The 20064-nt window shown below is 43.5% G+C and overlaps 1 long non-coding RNA gene across 1 annotated transcript in view; it reads right to left on the reverse strand.

Annotated features, from left to right (window-relative positions):
• LOC138842312 (uncharacterized) overlaps positions 1–20064 on the reverse strand; it is an 86825-nt gene that overhangs the window by 65876 nt on the left and 885 nt on the right. The window lies entirely within an intron of this gene.

Consider the following 20064-nt stretch of genomic DNA (forward strand, 5'->3'; position numbering starts at 1 on the left):
GGGGCAAAGTCACCACTGGTGTAAAAAATGCATAGAGGGGCTTCCCTGGTGGCGCAATGGTTCAGAATCCGCCTGCCAAGGCAGGGAACACGGGTTTGAGCCCTAGTCCGGGAAGATCCCACATGCCGCAGAGCAGCGAAGCCTATGCGCCACATGACTGAACCTCTGTTCTAGAGCCCACCAGCCACAACTACTGAGCCCGTGAGCCACAAGTACTGAAGCCTGTGCACCTAGAGCCCGTGCTCCGCAACAAGAGAAGCCACCACAATGAGAAGCTCACACACCGCAACCAAGAGCAGCCCCTGCTCGCCGCAACTAGAGAAAGCCCGTGCGCAGCAACGAAGACCCAGCGCAGCCAAAAATAAGTAAATAAATAAATGAGTAAAATTTAAAAAAAAGAGAATGCAAAGATGAATGCATAATTAAAGAGCATATTCGTTGGTCTTGGATTATCAAGTTCAGATAATTTTTCTATCATTCTATGTTATATACAGTTTTAGATCATCTTTCTATCATTCCATGTTATGTATAAAACTCTGGCCTAAAAAAGGTTTAAAGCTTTTGAAAAATTACAGTACACTGAAGGCTGCATTACACAGAGATAATAAGTGTTCTAGTGTTTTCACACATGTAGGCACTCAGTTAAGAGTTGTTGCATGAACTGATGCGTGGATGAGTGAATAAATTCTCACTAAGAGAATGAGATGGGGGTCTTCTCTAAACTCAGGTATTACTAGTCATAACCCAGCTGACCAAGGCCATGCTGAACACTGAGAGGCCCACCTAGGGGCCCTGGTGAGGAATTGTTCATTTAAGTCTCATGCCGTAGAGACACACAGTAGCAGACTATCATGTGTGTGTGTATATATATGTATATATATATATGTATACATATATATATATGTATTTGCTGCTATAGGTTCATTTTCAAAAGCTTAATCTGGACATTTGTGGGACAAGTTGCAGAGTAGAGGAACCTGAGCTCACCTCCTTTCATGAAAACACCAAAATCACACCTAACTGCTGAACAGCCATCGACAAAATAGACTAGAACCTACCCAAAAAATCTTCTACTTCCAAAGACAAAGAAAAAGTCAAGGAGACAGTAGGAGGGGTGCATTCATGATACAAAAGTCTAAACTGATTAAGGAGGTTGCTTATGTTTACTACCTTGCTAAAAATTTTTTTGTACTCATCAATGCATAGATGTTGAATTTTACTAAATTTTTAAAACATTTATTCTAGATGATATTATGATCTTTTTCTTTTTTTTTTTCTTTTTGCTGATGGAATAATTTACATGATCTACTTTTTTTTTTTTTTTTTTTTTTTTTTTTTTGCGGTACGCGGGCCTCTCACTGTTGTGGCCTCTCCCGTTGCGGAGCACAGGCTCCGGATGCACAGGCTCCAGACGCGCAGGCTCAGCGGCCGTGGTCCATGGGCCCAGCCGCTCCGCAGCATGTGGGATCTTCCCGGATCGGGGCACGAACCCGTGTCCCCTGCCTCGGCAGGCGGACTCTCAACCACTGTGCCACCAGGGAAGCCCCCAGAGGTTTTTTTTTGGTTTTATTTTTACATGATCTACTTTTTTTTTTAACCTTTTTTAATTGAAGTATAGTTGATGTACAATATTGTATGTTACAGGTGTACAATATAGTGATTCATAATTTTTAAAGTTTATACTCCATTTATAGTTATTATAAAATATTTGCTATATTCCCTGTGTTGTACAACATATCCTTGTAGCTTATTTATTTATTTAAATTTATTCATTTACTTATTTATTTGGCTGTTGGGTCTTCATTGCTGTGTGCAGGCTTTCTCTAGTTGTGGCAAGTGAGGGCTACTCTTGTTGCAGTGTGTGGGCTTCTTATTGCAGTGGCTTCTCTTACTATGGAGCACAGGCTCTAGGCACACGGGCTGCAGTAGTTGTGGCTCGTGGACTCTAGAGCGCAGGCTCAGTAGTTGCGGCACACGGGCTTAGTTGCTCCGCAGCATGTGGGATCTTCCTGGACCAGGGCTGGAACCTGTGTCCCCTGCATTGGCAGGTGGATTCTTAACGGCTGTGCCACCAGGGAAGTCCCTGTAGCTTATTTATTTTATACATAGTAGTTTGTATCTCTTAATCTCCTACCCCTATCTTGCCCCTCCCCACTGATAACCATTAGTTGTTCTCTATATCTGTGAGTCTGTTTCTTTTTTGTTATATTCACTAGTTTATTTTTTAGACTCTACATATAAGTGAGAGCATACAGTATTTGTCTTTCTCTGTCTGACTTATTTCATTTAGCATAATACCATCTAAGTCCATCCATGTTGCTGCAAATGGCAAAATTTCATTCTTTTTTATGGCTGAATAGTATTTCATTACAAATATATACATGTATATATATATAGTGTATATATATATATACACATATATATACTATTTATATAGTGTGTGTATATATATATATATATATATATATATATATACACAATTGTAAATGGTGCTGCAATGAACATTGGGATTCATGTATCTTTTTGAATTAGTGTTTTCATTCTTTTCTGTTATATACCCAGGAGTGGAATTGCTGGATCATATGGCAGTTCTATTTTTAGTTTTGTGAGAAACCTCCATATTGTTCTCCATAGTGGCTGCACCAATTTACATTCCCACCAACAGTGTATGAGGGTTCCCTTTTCTCCATATCTTCGCCAACATTTATTTGTGTTCTCTTTTTTGATGGCCATTCTGATAGGTATGAGGTGATATCTCATTGTGGTTTTGATTTGCATTTCCCTGATGATTAGCAATGTTGAGCTACTTTCAATGTGTCTGTTGGCCATGTGCATGGAGTCCTTGGAAAAATGTCTATTCATGTCTTCTGCCCATTTTTAATTGGGGTGTTTGTTTTTCTGATGCTGAGTTGTATGAGTTGTTTATATATGTTGGATATTTAGCCCTTATCAGTCATATCATTTGCAAATACTTTCTCCCATTCAGTAGGTTGTCTTTTCATTTTGCCGATGGTTTCCTTTGCTGTGCAAAAGCTTTTAAGTTTAATTAGGTCCCATTTGTTTATCTTTGCTTTTATTTCCTTTGCTTTAGGAGAAAGATCTGACTTAATTTTGAAGGCTAATACACCCTTGCATTTTTTAGTTTATCCCACTTGGTACTAATGTATGTATTTTTATATATGGCCATATTCATATAATAATATTTTTCTTAGAACATGTATATCTGTTTATGAAAGGGATGGTCTAAAATTTTATTTTAATAATCTGATGCAACTACGGTGTCGATTTTACACTGGATTCATAAAATAAATTGCAAAGTATTTTTTTAAAAATATGCCTTAAAGGAATGCTGTAGCCAAGACGACCCACAGGTTCCAGTGGGTGAGTGGGCAGGCAGCTGGCAATGCGGAGGTGGTAAACCGGTGACGGGATGCTTTTGAGACACAATGTCAAGACTTCAATTCCTGGAGAACAAAGCTGAGGTTTTCCCATGTCAGGATATTAATCAAGAGTGAAAGGAATTTAAGTATAGAAATGACTATGATCCACTTATCAGAGTTGAAGCCCTGGGTGGGCCCATAATCTTCCCTGTATTGCATAAGCAGATGGTTCTTGGTGGATTTATGTGCTGGTGGGCAATATTTTAAAGCACTGGATTGCAATTATATGAATACATATTTATATGTGTTTATATATACATACACTAAGCTACACACACACACACACAGAGTGATACTGTTGAATTTATAATATCCAAACTCAACACTCTGTGTCATCAGGGTATTCCTAACTACAGCTTGAGAAATAAAATTGGTTGTTCCAGGGAAGACGAGGGACTTTCTGCTGCTCCCGTTACCCTCATACACTCAATACAAAACATCCTGAAGACAGGCTCCAGAGAACCCTTGTAAAATGCATTCCTTTAAGAATACAGTGCAGGGACTCACAATCTGGAATCCATAAACTCCAGGTTTTATGAATTGTTTCAGAGAGTCTGTGAACCGTAGAGGTTGTAAGCAAAATTATAGGTATGCTTTTCAGGCTTTTTCTGAGACTTCCACCAAATTCTCAAACCTCTCTCATCCAGAAAAACTTCAGAATCATAAATTCACAGATATTCTAGAGTGATGAATTCAACAGCTATCATCAGACATCTAAAATGTCACATATTTTGTAGAGTGAAAGAATTAAACACCCATCACCACTTGAATATTGCTGTCAGAAGTATAATGATAGCCAAAGCTAAGTATGTTAAAAGTTTCCTTTGTTTAATTATATCTAGTCACCTTTAATAAAGTATTATTAAATAAAAAAAATGAATGCATAACCTGGTATATTATCAGATGTGGCTGCTTTCATTTGCTTTTTTTTTTTTTGGCAGTACGCGGGCCTCTCACTGCTCTGGCCTCTCCTGTTGCAGAGCACAGGCTCCGGACGCACAGGCTCAGCGGCCATGGCTCACGGGACCAGCCACTCCACGGCATGTGGGATCTTCCCGGACCGGGGCACGAACCCGTGTCCCCCGCATCAGCAGGCGGACCTCCAACCACTGTGCCACCAGGGAAGCCCTCATTTGCTTTTAAACTTCACAAACAGTTCACTGAAAGCTGTCATCTGCAAAACTTAAAAGTTTCACTTCTGGGTTATCTCAAGTTTTACCCAGAAAAACGGTATTTTTTTACAAGTTCATGTTTCTATTATGTTTATGTGTCTGTTAAATTTCAGTTAATGTTTAAAATTTCAGAAGCTAATGTTTCAGAAAATTCATTAGCTATTACTTTCAAATTGCAGGGTGAATCACGAACTGAACCTGAGGTAAGTCTTGCAGTGCACGATCATTAAGAGCAGTGGTCAGATTTACTGTCAGAGCCATGCTAAGGCCTTACATCAACTCTTTCATTTAACCCTCTCAAAAGCCCTGTGATGAGGATACAATTATCTCCACTTTCAACACGAAAGAAATGAAGACAGAGAAATTCAGTAACTCAGCCAAGAACCAGGATCCCATAACTTAGAAGTTTTTTCTGACTCCCAAATCCTAACCAGTTTAAAAGTAACTTATTGGCCATACAACTAGATACAAAATAGATAAGCAACAAGGACCTACTGCATAGCACAGGGAACTATACTTGGTATTCTGTAATAACTATAATGGAAGAGAATCTGAAATGGAATATATATATGACTGAGTCACTGTGCTGTACACTTGAAACTAACAAGACATTTAAATCAACTACACTTCAATTTTAAAAATTCAAATAAACAAACAAATAAAAGTCCTTCCAGCCTCTCACCCTCCAAAAAGTAATTTATTGCTAATTATTGGTCCACTTCTGATTCTCATCACCCAAAACAACATTGGGTCTTGTGGCCCCCAGTTTCTTCCTCATTTTAATCTTCTTATACAAATCAGGAAATATCTTCTTCCTTAAAACGATTGTCAACTTTGTCCCTCTTTTTCTCAAAATGCCTCAGTCTCACATAAATAACAAAACCAAAAATTTTGAAAAGGCACAAAGTAATAGTCCCTCTATTTCATTGACCTTTTATTGTATCTCATCAAAATTTTACACCATAGTAGCAAAAAACATTCAAAAAAAAAAAAAAAAAACTAAAACAACTTGGTTCCAATCCCACTTTCCCTTCTGTTTCGCAGGACACTTGCCTCTCACACGAATTAGCTCTTTTTACTTTCAAGATTCCTACACAAGGTCCAGTCTCTTCGTACACTTGGATCCTAACCCTCTCCACAATCCAGAGCATCCCAGCCACTAAGCTGCAGAATTCAGGATAGGTGGAACCTCAGGCCATCAGCTCTGGCTGTCCTTAGCCTCCCCCTACATCCCAGTGGGCAGTGACTCTTCCCATTTTGTAGCCACGACACAAAAAGTCAGCAAGCATGACCCTAAGTAGCCCAACAAACAGGAATTATCTTTAAAAATAATTTTAACAGCCTTTCTGTTAGTATAATTTTATCCAGAGGCCTCATATTAAAAAAGGGGAAAACAGGAGAGAGGGGGAAGATGGCAGAAGAGTAAGACGCGGAGATCACCTTCCTCCCCACAGATACACCAGAAATACAGCTACACGTGGAACAACTCCTACAGAACACCTACTGAACGCTGGCAGAAGACCTCAGACCTCCCAAAAGGCAAGAACCCCCCCCCCCCTCAGTACCTGGGTAGGGCAAAATAAAAAAGAATAAACAGAGACAAAAGAATAGGGACTGTACCTGCACCAGTGGGAGGGAGCCGTGAAGGAGGAAAGGTTTCCACACACTAGGAGCCCTTTTGCGGGCGGAGACAGTGGGTGGCGGAGGGGGGAAGCTTCGGAGCCACGGAGGAGAGCACAGCAACCGGGGTGCAAAGCGGAGAGATTCCCGCACAAAGGATCAGGGCCGACCGCCACTCACCAGCCCGAGAGGCTTGTCTGCTCACCCGCCGGGGCGGGAGGGGCTGGGAGCTGAGGCTCGGGCTTCGGTCGGAGCGCAGGGAGAGGACGGGTTGGCGGCATGAACACAGTCTGCAGGGGGTTAGTGCACCACGGCTGGCCGGGAGGGAGTCCGAGGAAAAGTCTGGAGCTGCCGAAGAGGCAAGAGGCTTTTTCTTCACTGTTTGTTTCCTGGTGCGCGAGGAGAGGGGATTAAGAACGCTGCTTAAAGGAGCTTCACAGACGGGCGCGAGCTGCGGCTAACAGCGTGGACCCCAGACACGGGCATGAGACGCTAAGGCTGCTGCTGCTGCCAACAAGAAGCCTGTGTGTGAGCACAGGTCACTCTCCACATCTCCCCTCCCGGGAGCCTGTGCAGCCCGCCACTGCCAGGGTCCCGGGATCCAGGGACAACTTCCCCAGGAGAACGCACGGTGCGCCTCAGGCTGGTACAACGTCATGCTGGCCTCTGCCGCCGCAGGCCCACCCCGCACTCCGTGCCCCTCCCTCTCCCCGGCCTGAGTGCGCCAGAGCCCCCGAATCAGCGGCGCCTTTAACCCCATCCTGTCTGAGCGAAGAACAGACGCCCTCCGGCGACCTACACGCAGAGGCGGGGCCAAATCCAAAGCTGAGCCCCGGGAGCTGTGAGAACAAAGAACAGAAAGGGAAATCTCTTCCAGCAGCCTCAGAAGCAGCGGATTAAAGCTCCACAATCAACTTGATGTACCTGCATCTGTGGAATACATGAATAGACAACGAATCATCCCAAATTGAGGAGGTGGACTTTGAGAGCAAGATTTATGATTTTTTCCCCTTTTCCTCTTTTTCTGAGTGTGTATGTGTATGCTTCTGTGTGAGATTTTGTCTGTATAGCTTTGCTTTCACCATGTGTCCTAGGGTTCTGTCCATCCATTGTTTTTTTTTTTTACTTAAAAATTTTTTTCTTAATAATTATTTTTTATTTTAATAACTATTTTATCTTACTTTCTTTTCTTTTCTTGTATCCTTTTTCTTTCTACTTTTTCTCCCTTTTATTCTGAGCCGTGTGGATGAAAGGTTCTTGGTGCTGCAGCCAGGAGTCAGTGCTGTGCCTCTGAGGTGGGAGAGCCAACTTCAGGACACTGGTACACAAGAGACCTCCCAGCTCCATGTAATATCAAATGGTGAAAATCTCCCAGAGATCTCCATCTCAACACGAACACCCAGCTTCACTCAATGACTAGCAAACTACAGTGCTGGACACCCTATGCCAAACAACTAGCAAGAAAGGAACATAACCCCACCTATAAGCAGAGAGGCTGCCTAAAATCATGATAAGTCCACAGACACCCCAAAACACACCACCAGATGTGGACCTGCCCAGCAGAAAGACAAGATCCAGCCTCATCCACCAGAACACAGGCACTAGTCCCCTCCACCAGGAAGCCTACACAACCCACTGAACCAACCGTAGCCACTGGGGGCAGATACCAAAAATAACGGGAACTAAGAACCTGCAGCCTGCAAAAAGGTGACCCCAAACACAGTAAGATAAGTAAAATGAGAAGACAGAAAAACACACAGCAGATGAAGGAGCAAGATAAAAACTCACCAGACCTAACAAATGAAGAGGAAATAGGCAGTCTACCTGAAAAAGAATTCAGAATAATAATAGTAAAGATGATCCAAAATCTTGGAAATAGAATAGAGAAAATGCAAGAAACATTTAATAAGAACCTCGAAGAACTAAAGAGGAAACAAGCAATGATGAACAACACAATAAATGAAATTAAAAATACTCTAGAAGGGATCAATAGCAGAATAACTGAGGCAGAAGAACGAATAAGTGACCTGGAAGATAAAATAGTGGAAATTACTACTGCAGAGCAGAATAAAGAAAAAAGAATGAAAGGAACTGAGGACAGTCTCAGAGACCTCTGGGACAACATTAAACGCACCAACATTCGAATTATAGGGGTTCCAGAAGAAGAAGAGAAAAAGAAAGGGACTGAGAAAATATTTGAAGAGATTATAGTTGAAAACATCCCTAATATGGGAAAGGAAATAGTTAATCAAGTCCAGGAAACACAGAGAGTCCCATACAGGATAAATCCAAGGAGAAACACGCAAAGACACATATTAATCAACCTATCAAAAATTAAATACAAAGAAAACATATTAAAAGCAGCAAGGGGAAAACAACAAATAACACACAAGGGAATCCCCATAAGGTTAACAGCTGATCTTTCAGCAGAAACTCTGCAATCCAGAAGGGAGTTGCAGGACATATTTAAAATGATGAAGGAGAAAAACCTACAACCAAGATTACTCTACCCAGCAAGGATCTCATTCAGATTTGATGGAGAAATTAAAACCTTTACAGACAAGGAGAAGCTGAGAGAGTTCACCACCACCAAACCAGCTTTACAACAAATGCTAAAGTAACTTCTCTAGGAAAGAAACACAAGAGAAGGAAAAGACCTACAATAACAAACCCGAAACAATTAAGAAAATGGGAATAGGAACACACATATCGATAATTACCTTAAATGTAAATGGATTAATTGCTCCCACCAAAAGACACAGAGTGGCTGAATGGATACAAAAACAAGACCCATATATATGCTGTCTACAAGAAACCCACTTCAGACCTAGGGACACATACAGACTGAAAGTGAGGGGATGGAAAAAGATATTACATGCAAATGGAAATCAAAAGAAAGCTGGAGTAGCAATTCTCATATCAGACAAAATAGACTTTAAAATAAAGACTATTACAAGAGACAAAGAAGGACAGTACAGGATGATCAAGGGATTGATCCAAGAAGAAGATATAACAATTGTAAATATTTATGTACCCAACATAGGAGCACCTCAATACATAAGGCAAATACTAACAGCCATAAAAGGGGAAATTGACAGTAACACATTCATAGTAGGGGACTTTAACACCCCACTTTCACCAATGGACAGATCATCCAAAATGAAAATAAATAAGGAAACACAAGCTTTAAATGATACATTAAACAAGATGGACTTAATTTTTATAGGACATTCCATCCAAAAACAACAGAATACAAATTTTTCTCAAGTACTCATGGAACATTCTCCAGGATAGATCATATCTTGGGTCACAAATCAAGCCTTGGTAAGTTTAAGAAAATTGAAATCGTATCAAGTATCTTTTCCAACCACAACGCTATGAGACTAGATAGCAATTACAGGAAGAGATCTGTAAAAAATACAAACAAATGGAGGCTAAACAATACACTACTTAATAACCAAGTGATCACTGAAGAAATCAAAGAGGAAATCAAAAAATACTTAGAAACAAATGACAATGGAGACACGATGACCCAAAACCTATGGGATGCAGCAAAAGCAGTTCTAAGAGGGAAGTTTATAGCAATACAATCCTACCTTAAGAAAGAGGAAACATCTCAAATAAACAACCTAACCTTGCACCTAAAGCAGTTAGAGAAAGAAGAACAAAATAACCCCAAAGTTAGCAGAAGGAAAGAAATCATAAAGATCAGATCAGAAATAAATGATAGAGAAATGAAGGAAACGATAGCAAAGATCAATAAAACTAAAAGCTGGTTCTTTGAGAAGATAAACAAAATTGATAAACCATTAGCCAGACTCATCAGAAAGAAAGGAGAAGACTCAAATTAATAGAAATAGAAATGAAAAAGGAGAAGTAACAACTGACACTGCAGAAATAAAAAAGATCATGAGAGATTACTATAAGCAACTCTATGCCAATAAAATGGACAACCTGGAAGAAATGGACACATTCTTAGAAAAACACAACCTTCTGAGGCTGAACCAGGAAGAAATAGAAAATATAAACAGACCAATCACAAGCACTGAAATTGAGACTGTGATTAAAATTCTTCCAACAAAAAAATCCAGGACCAGATGGCTTCACAGGTGAATTCTATCAAACATTTAGGGAAGAGCTAACACCTATCCTTCCCAAACTCTTCCAAAATATAACAGAGGGAGGAACACTCCCAAACTCATTCTACAAGGCCACCATCACCCTGATACCAAAACCAGACAAAGATGTCACAAAGAAAGAAAGCTCCAGGCCAATATCACTGATGAACATAGATGCAAAAATCCTTAAAAAAATACTAGGAAACAGAATCCAACTGCACATTAAAAGGATCATACACCATGATCAAGTGAGGTTTATCCCAGGAATGCAAGTATTTTTCAATATATGCAAATCAATCAACGTGATACACCATATTAACAAATTGAAGGAGAAAAACCATATGATCATCTTAACAGATGCAGAGAAAGCTTTCGACAAAATTCAACACCCATTTATGATAAAAACCCTCCAGAAAGTAGGCATAGAGGGAACTTACCTCAACATAATAAAGGCCATATATGACAAACCCACAGTCAGCATCATTCTCAATGGTGAAAAACTGAAACCATTTCAAAGATTAGGAACAAGACAAGGCTGTCCACTCTCACCACTATTATTCAACATACTTTTGGAAGTTTTAGCCACAGCAATCAGAGAAGAAAGAGAAATAAAAGGAATCCAAATCAGAAAAGAAGAAGTAAAATTGTCACTGTTTGCAGATGACATGATATTATACATACAGAATCCTAAACATGTTACCAGAAAACTACTAGAGCTAATCAACGAAGTTTGTAAAGTGACAGGATACAAAATTAATGCACAGAAATCTCTTGCATTCCTTTACACTAATGATGAAAAATCTGAAAGAGAAATTAAGGAAACACTCCCATTTACCACTGCAACAAAAAGAATAAAATACCTAGCAATAAATCTACGTAAGGAGACAAAAGACCTGTATGCAGAAAACTATAAAACACTGATGAAAGATGATACAAACAGATGGAGAGATATACCATGTTCTTGGATTGGAAGAATCAACATTGTGAAAATGTCTATACTACCCAAAGCAATCTACAAACTCAATGCAATCCCTATCAAACTACCACTGGCATTTTTCACAGAACTAGAACAAAAAATTTCACAATTTGTATGGAAACACAAAAGACCCCAAATAGTGAAAGCAATCTTGAGAAAGAAAAACAGAGCCGGAGGAATCAGGCTCCCTGACTTCAGGCTATACTACAAAGCTACAGTAACCAAGACAGTATGGTACTGGCACAAAAACAGAGACATAGATCAATGGAACCAGATATAATGCCCAGAGATAAACCTACGCACATACAGTCACCTCATTTTTTTTTTTTTTTTTTGTGGTACGTGGGCCTCTCACTGCTGTGGCCTCTCCCATTGCGGAGCACAGGCTCCAGACGCGCAGGCTCAGAGGCCATGGCTCACAGGCCCAGCTGCTCCGCGGCATGCGGGATCTTCCCGGACCAGGGCACGAACCCATGTCCCCTGCATCGGCAGGCGGACTCTCAACCACTGCGCCACCAGGGAAGCCCCAGTCACCTCATTTTTGATAAAGGAGACAAGAATATACAATGGAAAAAAGACAGCTTCTCCAATAAGTTGTGCTGGGAAAACTGGACAGCTACATGTAAAAGAATGAAATTAGAACACTCCCTAACACCATACACAAAAATAAACTCAAAATGGATTAAAGACCCAAATGTAAGGCCAGACACTATAAAACTCTTAGAGGAAAATATAGGCAGAACACTCTATGACATAAATCAGAGCAAGATGCTTTTTGACCCACGTCTTAGATAAACAGAAATAAAAACAAAAATAAACAAATGGAACCTAATGAAACTTAAAAGCTTTTGCCCAGCAAAGGAAACCCTCAAGAAGACAAAAAAAACAACCCTCAGAATGAGAGAAAATATTTGCAAATGAAGAAACTGACAAAGGATTCAGCTCCAAAATTTACAAGCAGCTCATGCAACTCAATATCAAAAACCAAACAACCCAATCCAAAAATGGTCAGAAGACCTAAATAGACATTTCTACAAAGAACATATACAGATTGCCAATAAACACATGAAAGGATGCTCAACATCACTAATCATTAGAGAAATGCAAATGAAAACTGCAATGAGGTATCACCTCACACCAGTCAGAATGGCCATCTTCAAAAACATCTACAAACAATAAATGCTGGAGAGGGTGTGGAGAAAAGGGAACCCTCCTGCACTTTTGGTGGGAATGTAAATTGATACAGCCACTATGGAGAACAGTATGGAGGTTCCTTAAAAATCTAAAAATAGAACTACCATATGACCCAGCAATCTCACTCCTGGGCATATACCCTGAGAAAACCATAATCCAAAAAGATATATGCAACCCAATGTTCACTGCAGTAGTATTTACAATAAACAGGACATGGAAGCAGCCTAAGTGTCCATCGATAGACGATTTGATAAAGAAGATGTGGCACATATGTACAATGGAATATTACTCAGCCATAAAAAGAAACGAAATTGAGTCATTTGTAGTGAGGTGGATAGACCTAGAGCCTGTCATATAGAGTAAAGTAAGTCAGAAAGAGAAAAACAAATACCGTATGCTAACACATATATATGGAATCTAAAAAAAAAAAAATTGGTTCTGAAGAACCCAGGGGCGGGACAGAGATAAAGACGCAGACGTAGAGAATGGACTTGAGGACACGGGGAGGGGGAAGGGGAAGCTGGAACGAAGTGATAGAGTGCCATGGACATATATACATTACCAAATGTAAAACAGATAGCTAGTGGGAAGCAGCCGCATAGCACAGGGAGATCAGCTGAGTGTTTTATGACCACCTAGAGGGGTGGGAGAGGGAGGGTGGGAGGGAGACGCAGGAGGGAGGAGATATGGGGATATAAATATACGTATAGCTGATTCACTTTGTTAGAAAGCAGGAACTGACCCACCATTGTAAAGCAATTTTATTCCAATAAATATGTTTAAAAAAATAGAAGAGGTCTTCCCTCGTGGCACAGTGGTTGAGAGTCCTCCTGCCGATACAGGGGACATGGGTTTGTGCCCCAGTCCGGGAAGATCCCACATGCCGCAGAGTAGCTGGGCCCGTGAGCCATGGCCGCTGGGCCTGCGCGTCCGGAGCCTGTGCTCCGCAACGGGAGAGGCCACAGCAGTGAGAGGCCCGCGTAACGCAAAAAAAAAAAAAAATAGAAGAAAAAAAAAGGGAGAAAAACAAATGTCTGGTTAAAACTCAAGGAACTTGGATGCCTGGACCCCTGCCATTTCCTGAGCTGTCTGAGAGATCCCAGGCATTCCCCATGGCCCTCGGCAGCACTGCCTGAAAACTGTGTTGAATATTTCACTGATATTAGAGATGCATGCATAGTTTTTCCTGAATGATCTGGTCAGTTCCACAGCCTTTCATTATAAATAAAATCAAAGAATAATGTATCATTTATCCAACATGCATCTTCCTTCCAGATAAAACTAAACATGAAAAATGTGTATGTGTTAAATTCAACTTTGGGGAAAATGTTAGAAATGAAAACGTGATAGTTTTTTTTTAAATTAAAAATGCTATAAAAGTACTGAGCAAAATCTGATGTTGTCCAAGTTGTCTGAGATCTCGCAGCTGGCAGTGAAATATTGTCAGTGTAATTGCAGCTCAGACTCAGACAGGGGACCTGTGAGCCTGGCTGCGACGGCCAGCCACTCAAGTGTCCTGAGTCAGCATCGTGTTATGTTATGTTCAGAACCTTCATCAAACCCAGAGCCTCTGCCTGCAGCGCCCTCTCTCCTCCCCTCCAGAATCATCGTCTTCACTACCTCACCTTTGAATTCCTTCCTGCCCACTCTGACTTGATTTTTCTTTCTACAGGAAATTCTGCAAGAAAGCAAAACCCAGTAACAACTTCTTCCAATGGCCTCCTGTGGCCAAATCCCAAATTCTTATTTCAACTGATCTCTGTTCAGCAGTTCCTTGTTGAAGCTTCTTTTGTGGCTGTCGAGGCAGTGGTCCTCGGTGGTCCTCAGTAATCATTCAGCCTCCTCTTCTCCTTCCTCCTTCCCAATCCTCAATGCTCAGGCTCCCACCTTCAGGCTGGGTCCTCATGCCTCTTCTTTTTTAAGCCAATCTATGTATTTTCCCAGGCAATCTGACCCCAAACCATCACTTCCATCATATATATGAAAGCATATATATATATATATATACACACACACACATATATATGCTGGTGGTTATATCTTTTATATGTGTATATACATATATATGCAGTTGATTCTCAAATTTGAATCCTAGCTCCCCCTTGAGCCGAGAGCCGTATACCCACTGGACGTTTCCACTGGGCTGTCTCAGCAGGCCGGCCATGCTCAACGTGAAGTTGAACTCACCATCTTCCCTTCCCCAGATGGCCGCGCCAGAGGGTCTCTCCTAGTTTACTCAGAGACTCAGGCCTGAAAACGGGAGGTTTTGCTCGACACCTGCCCAAGGATTGGCAGTCATCACCACTCTCCACAGACACATCATCTCTGAATCCCAGCCTGGAACAGTGTGTGCCCCGGATGGGTACTCAAGCCACGCTTTTTCTTTTTCTTTTTTTTTTCATTAAGCTGAACTAATATCAAGTGCTTTTCTGCAAGTGGAAATAGGAGCAAGTAGAGTTTCTTGCTTTACATTCTTCAGTGGCTCCCTGCTCAAGTCAGAACAAAAGCCTGAATTCTTGCTGAGACCCTCAGCCATGAAGCCATAGTCCCACCTTCAGAAGTGCCCTGGGCTCCTTGAGAATCCAACCACTTGCCATTCTCAATGTATGATCAGCTCTCAAGCCTTCACAGTTTTTCAAGTATTTTTTCTTTGAACACCCCACCCTGATGTCACCGAAATCCAGCTTTTCCTTAAGACTTAGCACAGCATTACATTCCTCAGGAAACGCTCTGCAGCTTCCCATAACGTCCTGTGCAAACCTCTGGGAACTCACCACGTCAGCATTACTTATTCATCTATCTCTCCCCCACCAGCCCAGGAACATAAGAATCGAGACATTTTTTCCTCTCTGTACCCACTCCAACTAGCACAGCACTAATGATTAATGATTGCTTGCTGCAGAGATGAATAGGTTTAGGGAGATTCATAAAGGATGCTTTCTTATTTCCTCTTTGAAAAACGTGATGGTAAAACGTGAGTGCCACTAGGGGGCACAGAATTATAACAGAATTTTCCCGTCCACTTGCTCAAAGGAGAGGTTTGCCTTCTGTATCAACCTCTTCACACAGTTTCTAAGTATATGTATCTGTAACTGTATTCAAATTATTTCCAGAAAGAAGTGTTTAAGCAATTGGCTTAAAGAAAAACAGTAGCGCTGCCGTACTAACGTCAGAAAAAAAAAAAAAAAAAAAGAACTCAGGCATAGCCAAGCACGATAAACAGGGTTTTGTGAATAAAACTGAAGGTAATGTTAGGAAAAAACTAAACATGTAAATACAGTTCCAAGACATTGATACTACACGATTTGGGACTGTTTTAAAATGTTGAATCCAAAAAAAGACTGTCTATGCGGGGAAGCCCTATTTCTGCAGGAAAAGTGAACAGGAATATTAAGTCTATTTCTGTGTTTAGAATAAAACCCCGAGTCCTGTTGTACAACAGCTACTAGAAACTTTCCAACACTTCTCTTCTGGTAAGAAAAACAGTCAAAATTATTAAGACAATAATAGGCTAAAGCTTTGTATTTCAAAAGTTAATATAGTTTCGTAGTTAAAAATCTGTTTTTTTTGTTTTTGTTTCTGTGGGTTTTGTTTGGTCCTGTTTTTGCATTAAATACCTGTAAGTTTGAATCCAGACTCAACTGCTTATTAGTTCTTAAAAATTATTAACTTGTTCACACCTCAGTTTTTTCCCTGTAAACTGGATATGACTGCAGTGCTCACCTAAGGGGCTGTTGTCAGAATCAAGTGAAATAATTCTTGGAAATCACAGGGCCTCGTGCACAGTAACCACGTGCTAAATATTTGCTATTATTTTGTTTTGACAATGGTGATTGACACATTATTTTAGTAATTCCTAGGAAAGTAAATTTTGATAGTTCCTGGGATGAAAATGGTGAGAATTTTTGAGCCCTTCCCACACTGTCTGGTCCCCGAGCAGCTTCTCTTCACACCTGCATCCACTCACACCTGTACCTTTTCTGCATCCCTGGGCAGAGGCTGTTCTGAAGGGGCCATCCCTCATCCACTGAAGGCAGGGCTGCTGTGTTAGAACCCTCACGTAGTCTGGCCAGGCTCTTACGATCTCTAATGTTGCCCTGTGTTCTCTAATTTCTACCTGTTGGTGAAACACATGGAGAATCTCAGCATCATGTCTCCTAGATGAGAATCCTCGATGGACTAAAAATGATATCCGTGGTACACAATGCTGATACATTTAAAATAATAAGAGGAAGTAAATGTATGTAGTGTATCAATGGTTATAATAAGATACCTGAGAAACACAATTATAGTCGCTATGCTTGTGGGTTTGGTGATGATCTGATAGGAGGGAAATAAAAGCTAAGGGAAAGGGTGGCATGGCTTAAAGGGCATTCCACTCAAGAGTTAGGGGACTTCGGTCCTTCCTCCAAAGGCCAACAGCCGAGTCTTGGACAAGTCGCTGAACAGCAGCCTACAGTGGGTTTCCATTTCTTCATCAGCTAATGTCCCTTTTGCTCTAAGCTTTGAGGATTCTATTGGTCATTACCATCTGGTTGATCCAGCAACTCACAGTGGGTGAAAGTGCATTCATATCTCTAAAAAGTAGCACTTCCATCAGTCACTAGATGATCAGAACCATGACAATGACTTGATGGGAGGTGTGTTGAAGTGGTAGCGCTGTGGCAGAGGGGGAACTGGCGGGGGGGGGCCCAGACAAGAAGGAAAGGGAGAGAGTCATGGGGTCACTGACATTCTGTGAAACCAGCTCTGCCTTAAAAGTCTTCCCTGGGCACGTCTAGCTCTTGTATAGAATTTTCCGTGTTACTATTTTAGAGTACCCTTCAGATGAAAAATATAATGGGATAGAAAACACATTGAAGTAAAATATTTCTAGGAACTATTTTCAGTTGAAACTATCTCCAGGTAGACTTCAGAGAATAAAAGTTTCCATGGTCATAAATTTCAGGCAGGCATCTTACAATGCGCTGAAAGCACTCCCATCTTCAAAGAATGGGGAGTGGACATCATTTCACATGCTCTATACTAGAAATAAACATTTGCTTTGAAAACGGTGGTCATCTTTTCCCCTTAACCTCTTTATAATGTTTTAATGTAATTATTATGGTTATGATATACACTACTATATTGTTTTACTCTTTGAGCTATATGCCACCCTCTCTTGTGATATTAGGTTTTAATATTTCAACAAAAAGAATGAAAGGCAGTTTCCTAGCAACATCTGTATTCAAAGGCACAAATAGAGAAAAAGCATGATCACAACACTCTGTTTTCCCCACAGTTAATTCTTGCCTTTTGAGGGGAGTTAGCTGGCAGTGAAGAAGCCAGGTCCACACAAAGAATCTGGGGTGAGAGGCCGTGCAGCCTCACGTGGCCTTTCCTTCCGAGCACGCGCAGGCCGGGTGTTAGGGTTTGTGGCTGAACCCCTCTTTCCCAAGGTAGCAAGCAGAGTCAGTGAAATACAACCGTATGCTCTTTTGTACATGTTCTATTAAAGATGCGGAACCAGCACTGGGGTGGGGCGGGGAAGAAGGGATACTAAACTGGGAAGCGGGGTTGTTGGGTTCCTAGTAACCCTCACACCAACCACCTGTGAGCGCTTGGTCCGGTCGACTCTGGGGTGTCTGGTCCTTCCCACCTCTAAACCGCTGCCGATGACCACCTTTGATGCTGTTTTAAAGTTTCATGCATTTCCTTCATCAACACCACGGCTTCACTAATATCATTGCCGCACCCCCGTCACCCCGCATCCCTGGGAGATCAGGCAACTGGCTCTTTTCCGCGAAACGTGTCCCGCCTTCCCGAACCTTCCTGCCTGCACGGTGGGCCCGGTGCACCCGTGAGATGGAAGGGACCTGACCTTCGTGGTGGGGCGGGGCAAAGTCTGCAAGAAGGAAAACCCGCTTGGTCAAGAGGACATGGTTTTCGTTCTCCTGCCTGCAGAAAAGCCAAGATGTTCGCGTTTAAAGCGTGCACACGACTCCTTTTACGCCTCTAGGGCTTTGACCCCGAAAGTCCCCGCGCAGAAACTCCGGGGAGGGGGGTGGTGTGGTGTGTCTAAATATAGCGACGGCCAACTCCCCGCCCTCGGCCGGGTCCTCGCGCGGCTCGGGGACGACAGCCTTCGCTCCAGGATGCGCTCTGCCTCGACCTGAACATCGGGCCACCGGGCGTCCCCCTCGCCCCTCCACGCGCGCGGGTGGGAAGTGAATTAGGGGACCGGAGAGCGACTCCGGGGGCCGGAGCTCAGCAGTCAAGTGGCGCCGCCGCCAGCTGCACGGAGCGCCGCGGGGAAGTGTCCGCCGCCGCCGCCAGGCTTGGGGACAAGGCGGGATGGAAGCGGGGTCCCGCCGGCGGCGTGGAGCCGGCGAGAGGGCCGCGCGAGCCTCACAGCGACAATAAAAGGAAGGGCAAAGCGTAGAGGTGCCGCGGCTGCCGAAGGCAGACGGGAGCTGCCGTGGGTGTGCGCCCAGAGCGGGGCCGGCAGAGCATCTCCCTCCGAGGGGCGGCGACAGCCGCCACCGGACTCGCGCCTCGACTTTAGGCTTCTGAAAGGGAGAGGCACTTGGACGCACTACCTCGGAAGCGTCTGCTCTGGCTTTGTGGTGGAACCCCAGTTCTTCCTTCAGTTTAACTTGTGATCCTTTCCTTCCTATTTGGGGGGCGGGGGGGAGGGATTCCTCTCTGTTGGAAGAAGTTCCCAAGCCCGGCTTCCTTTCGGCGTCCCCAGCTGACTGCGAGGTTGAGCGGCTTACGGTTTTTGACGCGGGCTCGCTGAAGGCCAGAGGCGCAGCCAGGGACCCCGCGGCCTCCCTCCTCCCCGCGGGCTGGGGGCTTGGGGGCGGCAGGAGATCCAGCCACTCGTCCCTCGCGACGCGTCTCTCACCGCGTAAGTGGCGGCAGACCGGGGTGGGGAGGGGACCCCGCGAAGCCGGTGTCCTGAGGCTCTCCATCCTCCAGGATTTTCCCCCCAACCTCTGGGGCCGCCGCCGCCACTGCCGAGACTCGGCCGTTGTATGACTATCTCGGACATAAATGAAAATTTCTTGACGGAGGGACCCGGTTTGTCCTCCCCTGCTTCGCGCGGCTGCCAGGCGCAGCTCGGGGCCGCTAGTTCACCGCGGAGGAGCCACTTTGGAGTTTTGACGCCCTCCCCACACTCCACCCCCGGGCTGGGAGGGATGTCCGGCTACTCTGGTCTGATGCCGGGATGGACAGTCACAGCCCGCCAGCCGGAGTGAGCGGCGGGGAGATGCCCGGTGGCCACCTCGCCGGCTCGGCGGCCGTGTCCTGCGGGTCAGCACCCTGAACGCGGGGACCCGAGCGCCCCCGCCCGGAGCCTCGGCCCGCGCGCCCGGGGACTGGCTGGTACCTGGAGGGAAGGGCCGGGCAGTTCCCGCGCACACCCCTCGCGGAAGGACGGCGGGACCAGCCCGCGCGGCGGCGTAGCGGCGGGAGGGAACGGCGCCTGCCTCTCCCGTCCCTCCTCCGGGCACAAGGCAGGCCGCACCTTCCGGACACCTCCAAAGCGCCGGGGAGAACAC

The sequence above is a fragment of the Globicephala melas genome, chromosome 14 (genome assembly GCF_963455315.2).
Source record: "Globicephala melas chromosome 14, mGloMel1.2, whole genome shotgun sequence".
Classification (NCBI taxonomy): domain Eukaryota; kingdom Metazoa; phylum Chordata; class Mammalia; order Artiodactyla; family Delphinidae; genus Globicephala; species Globicephala melas.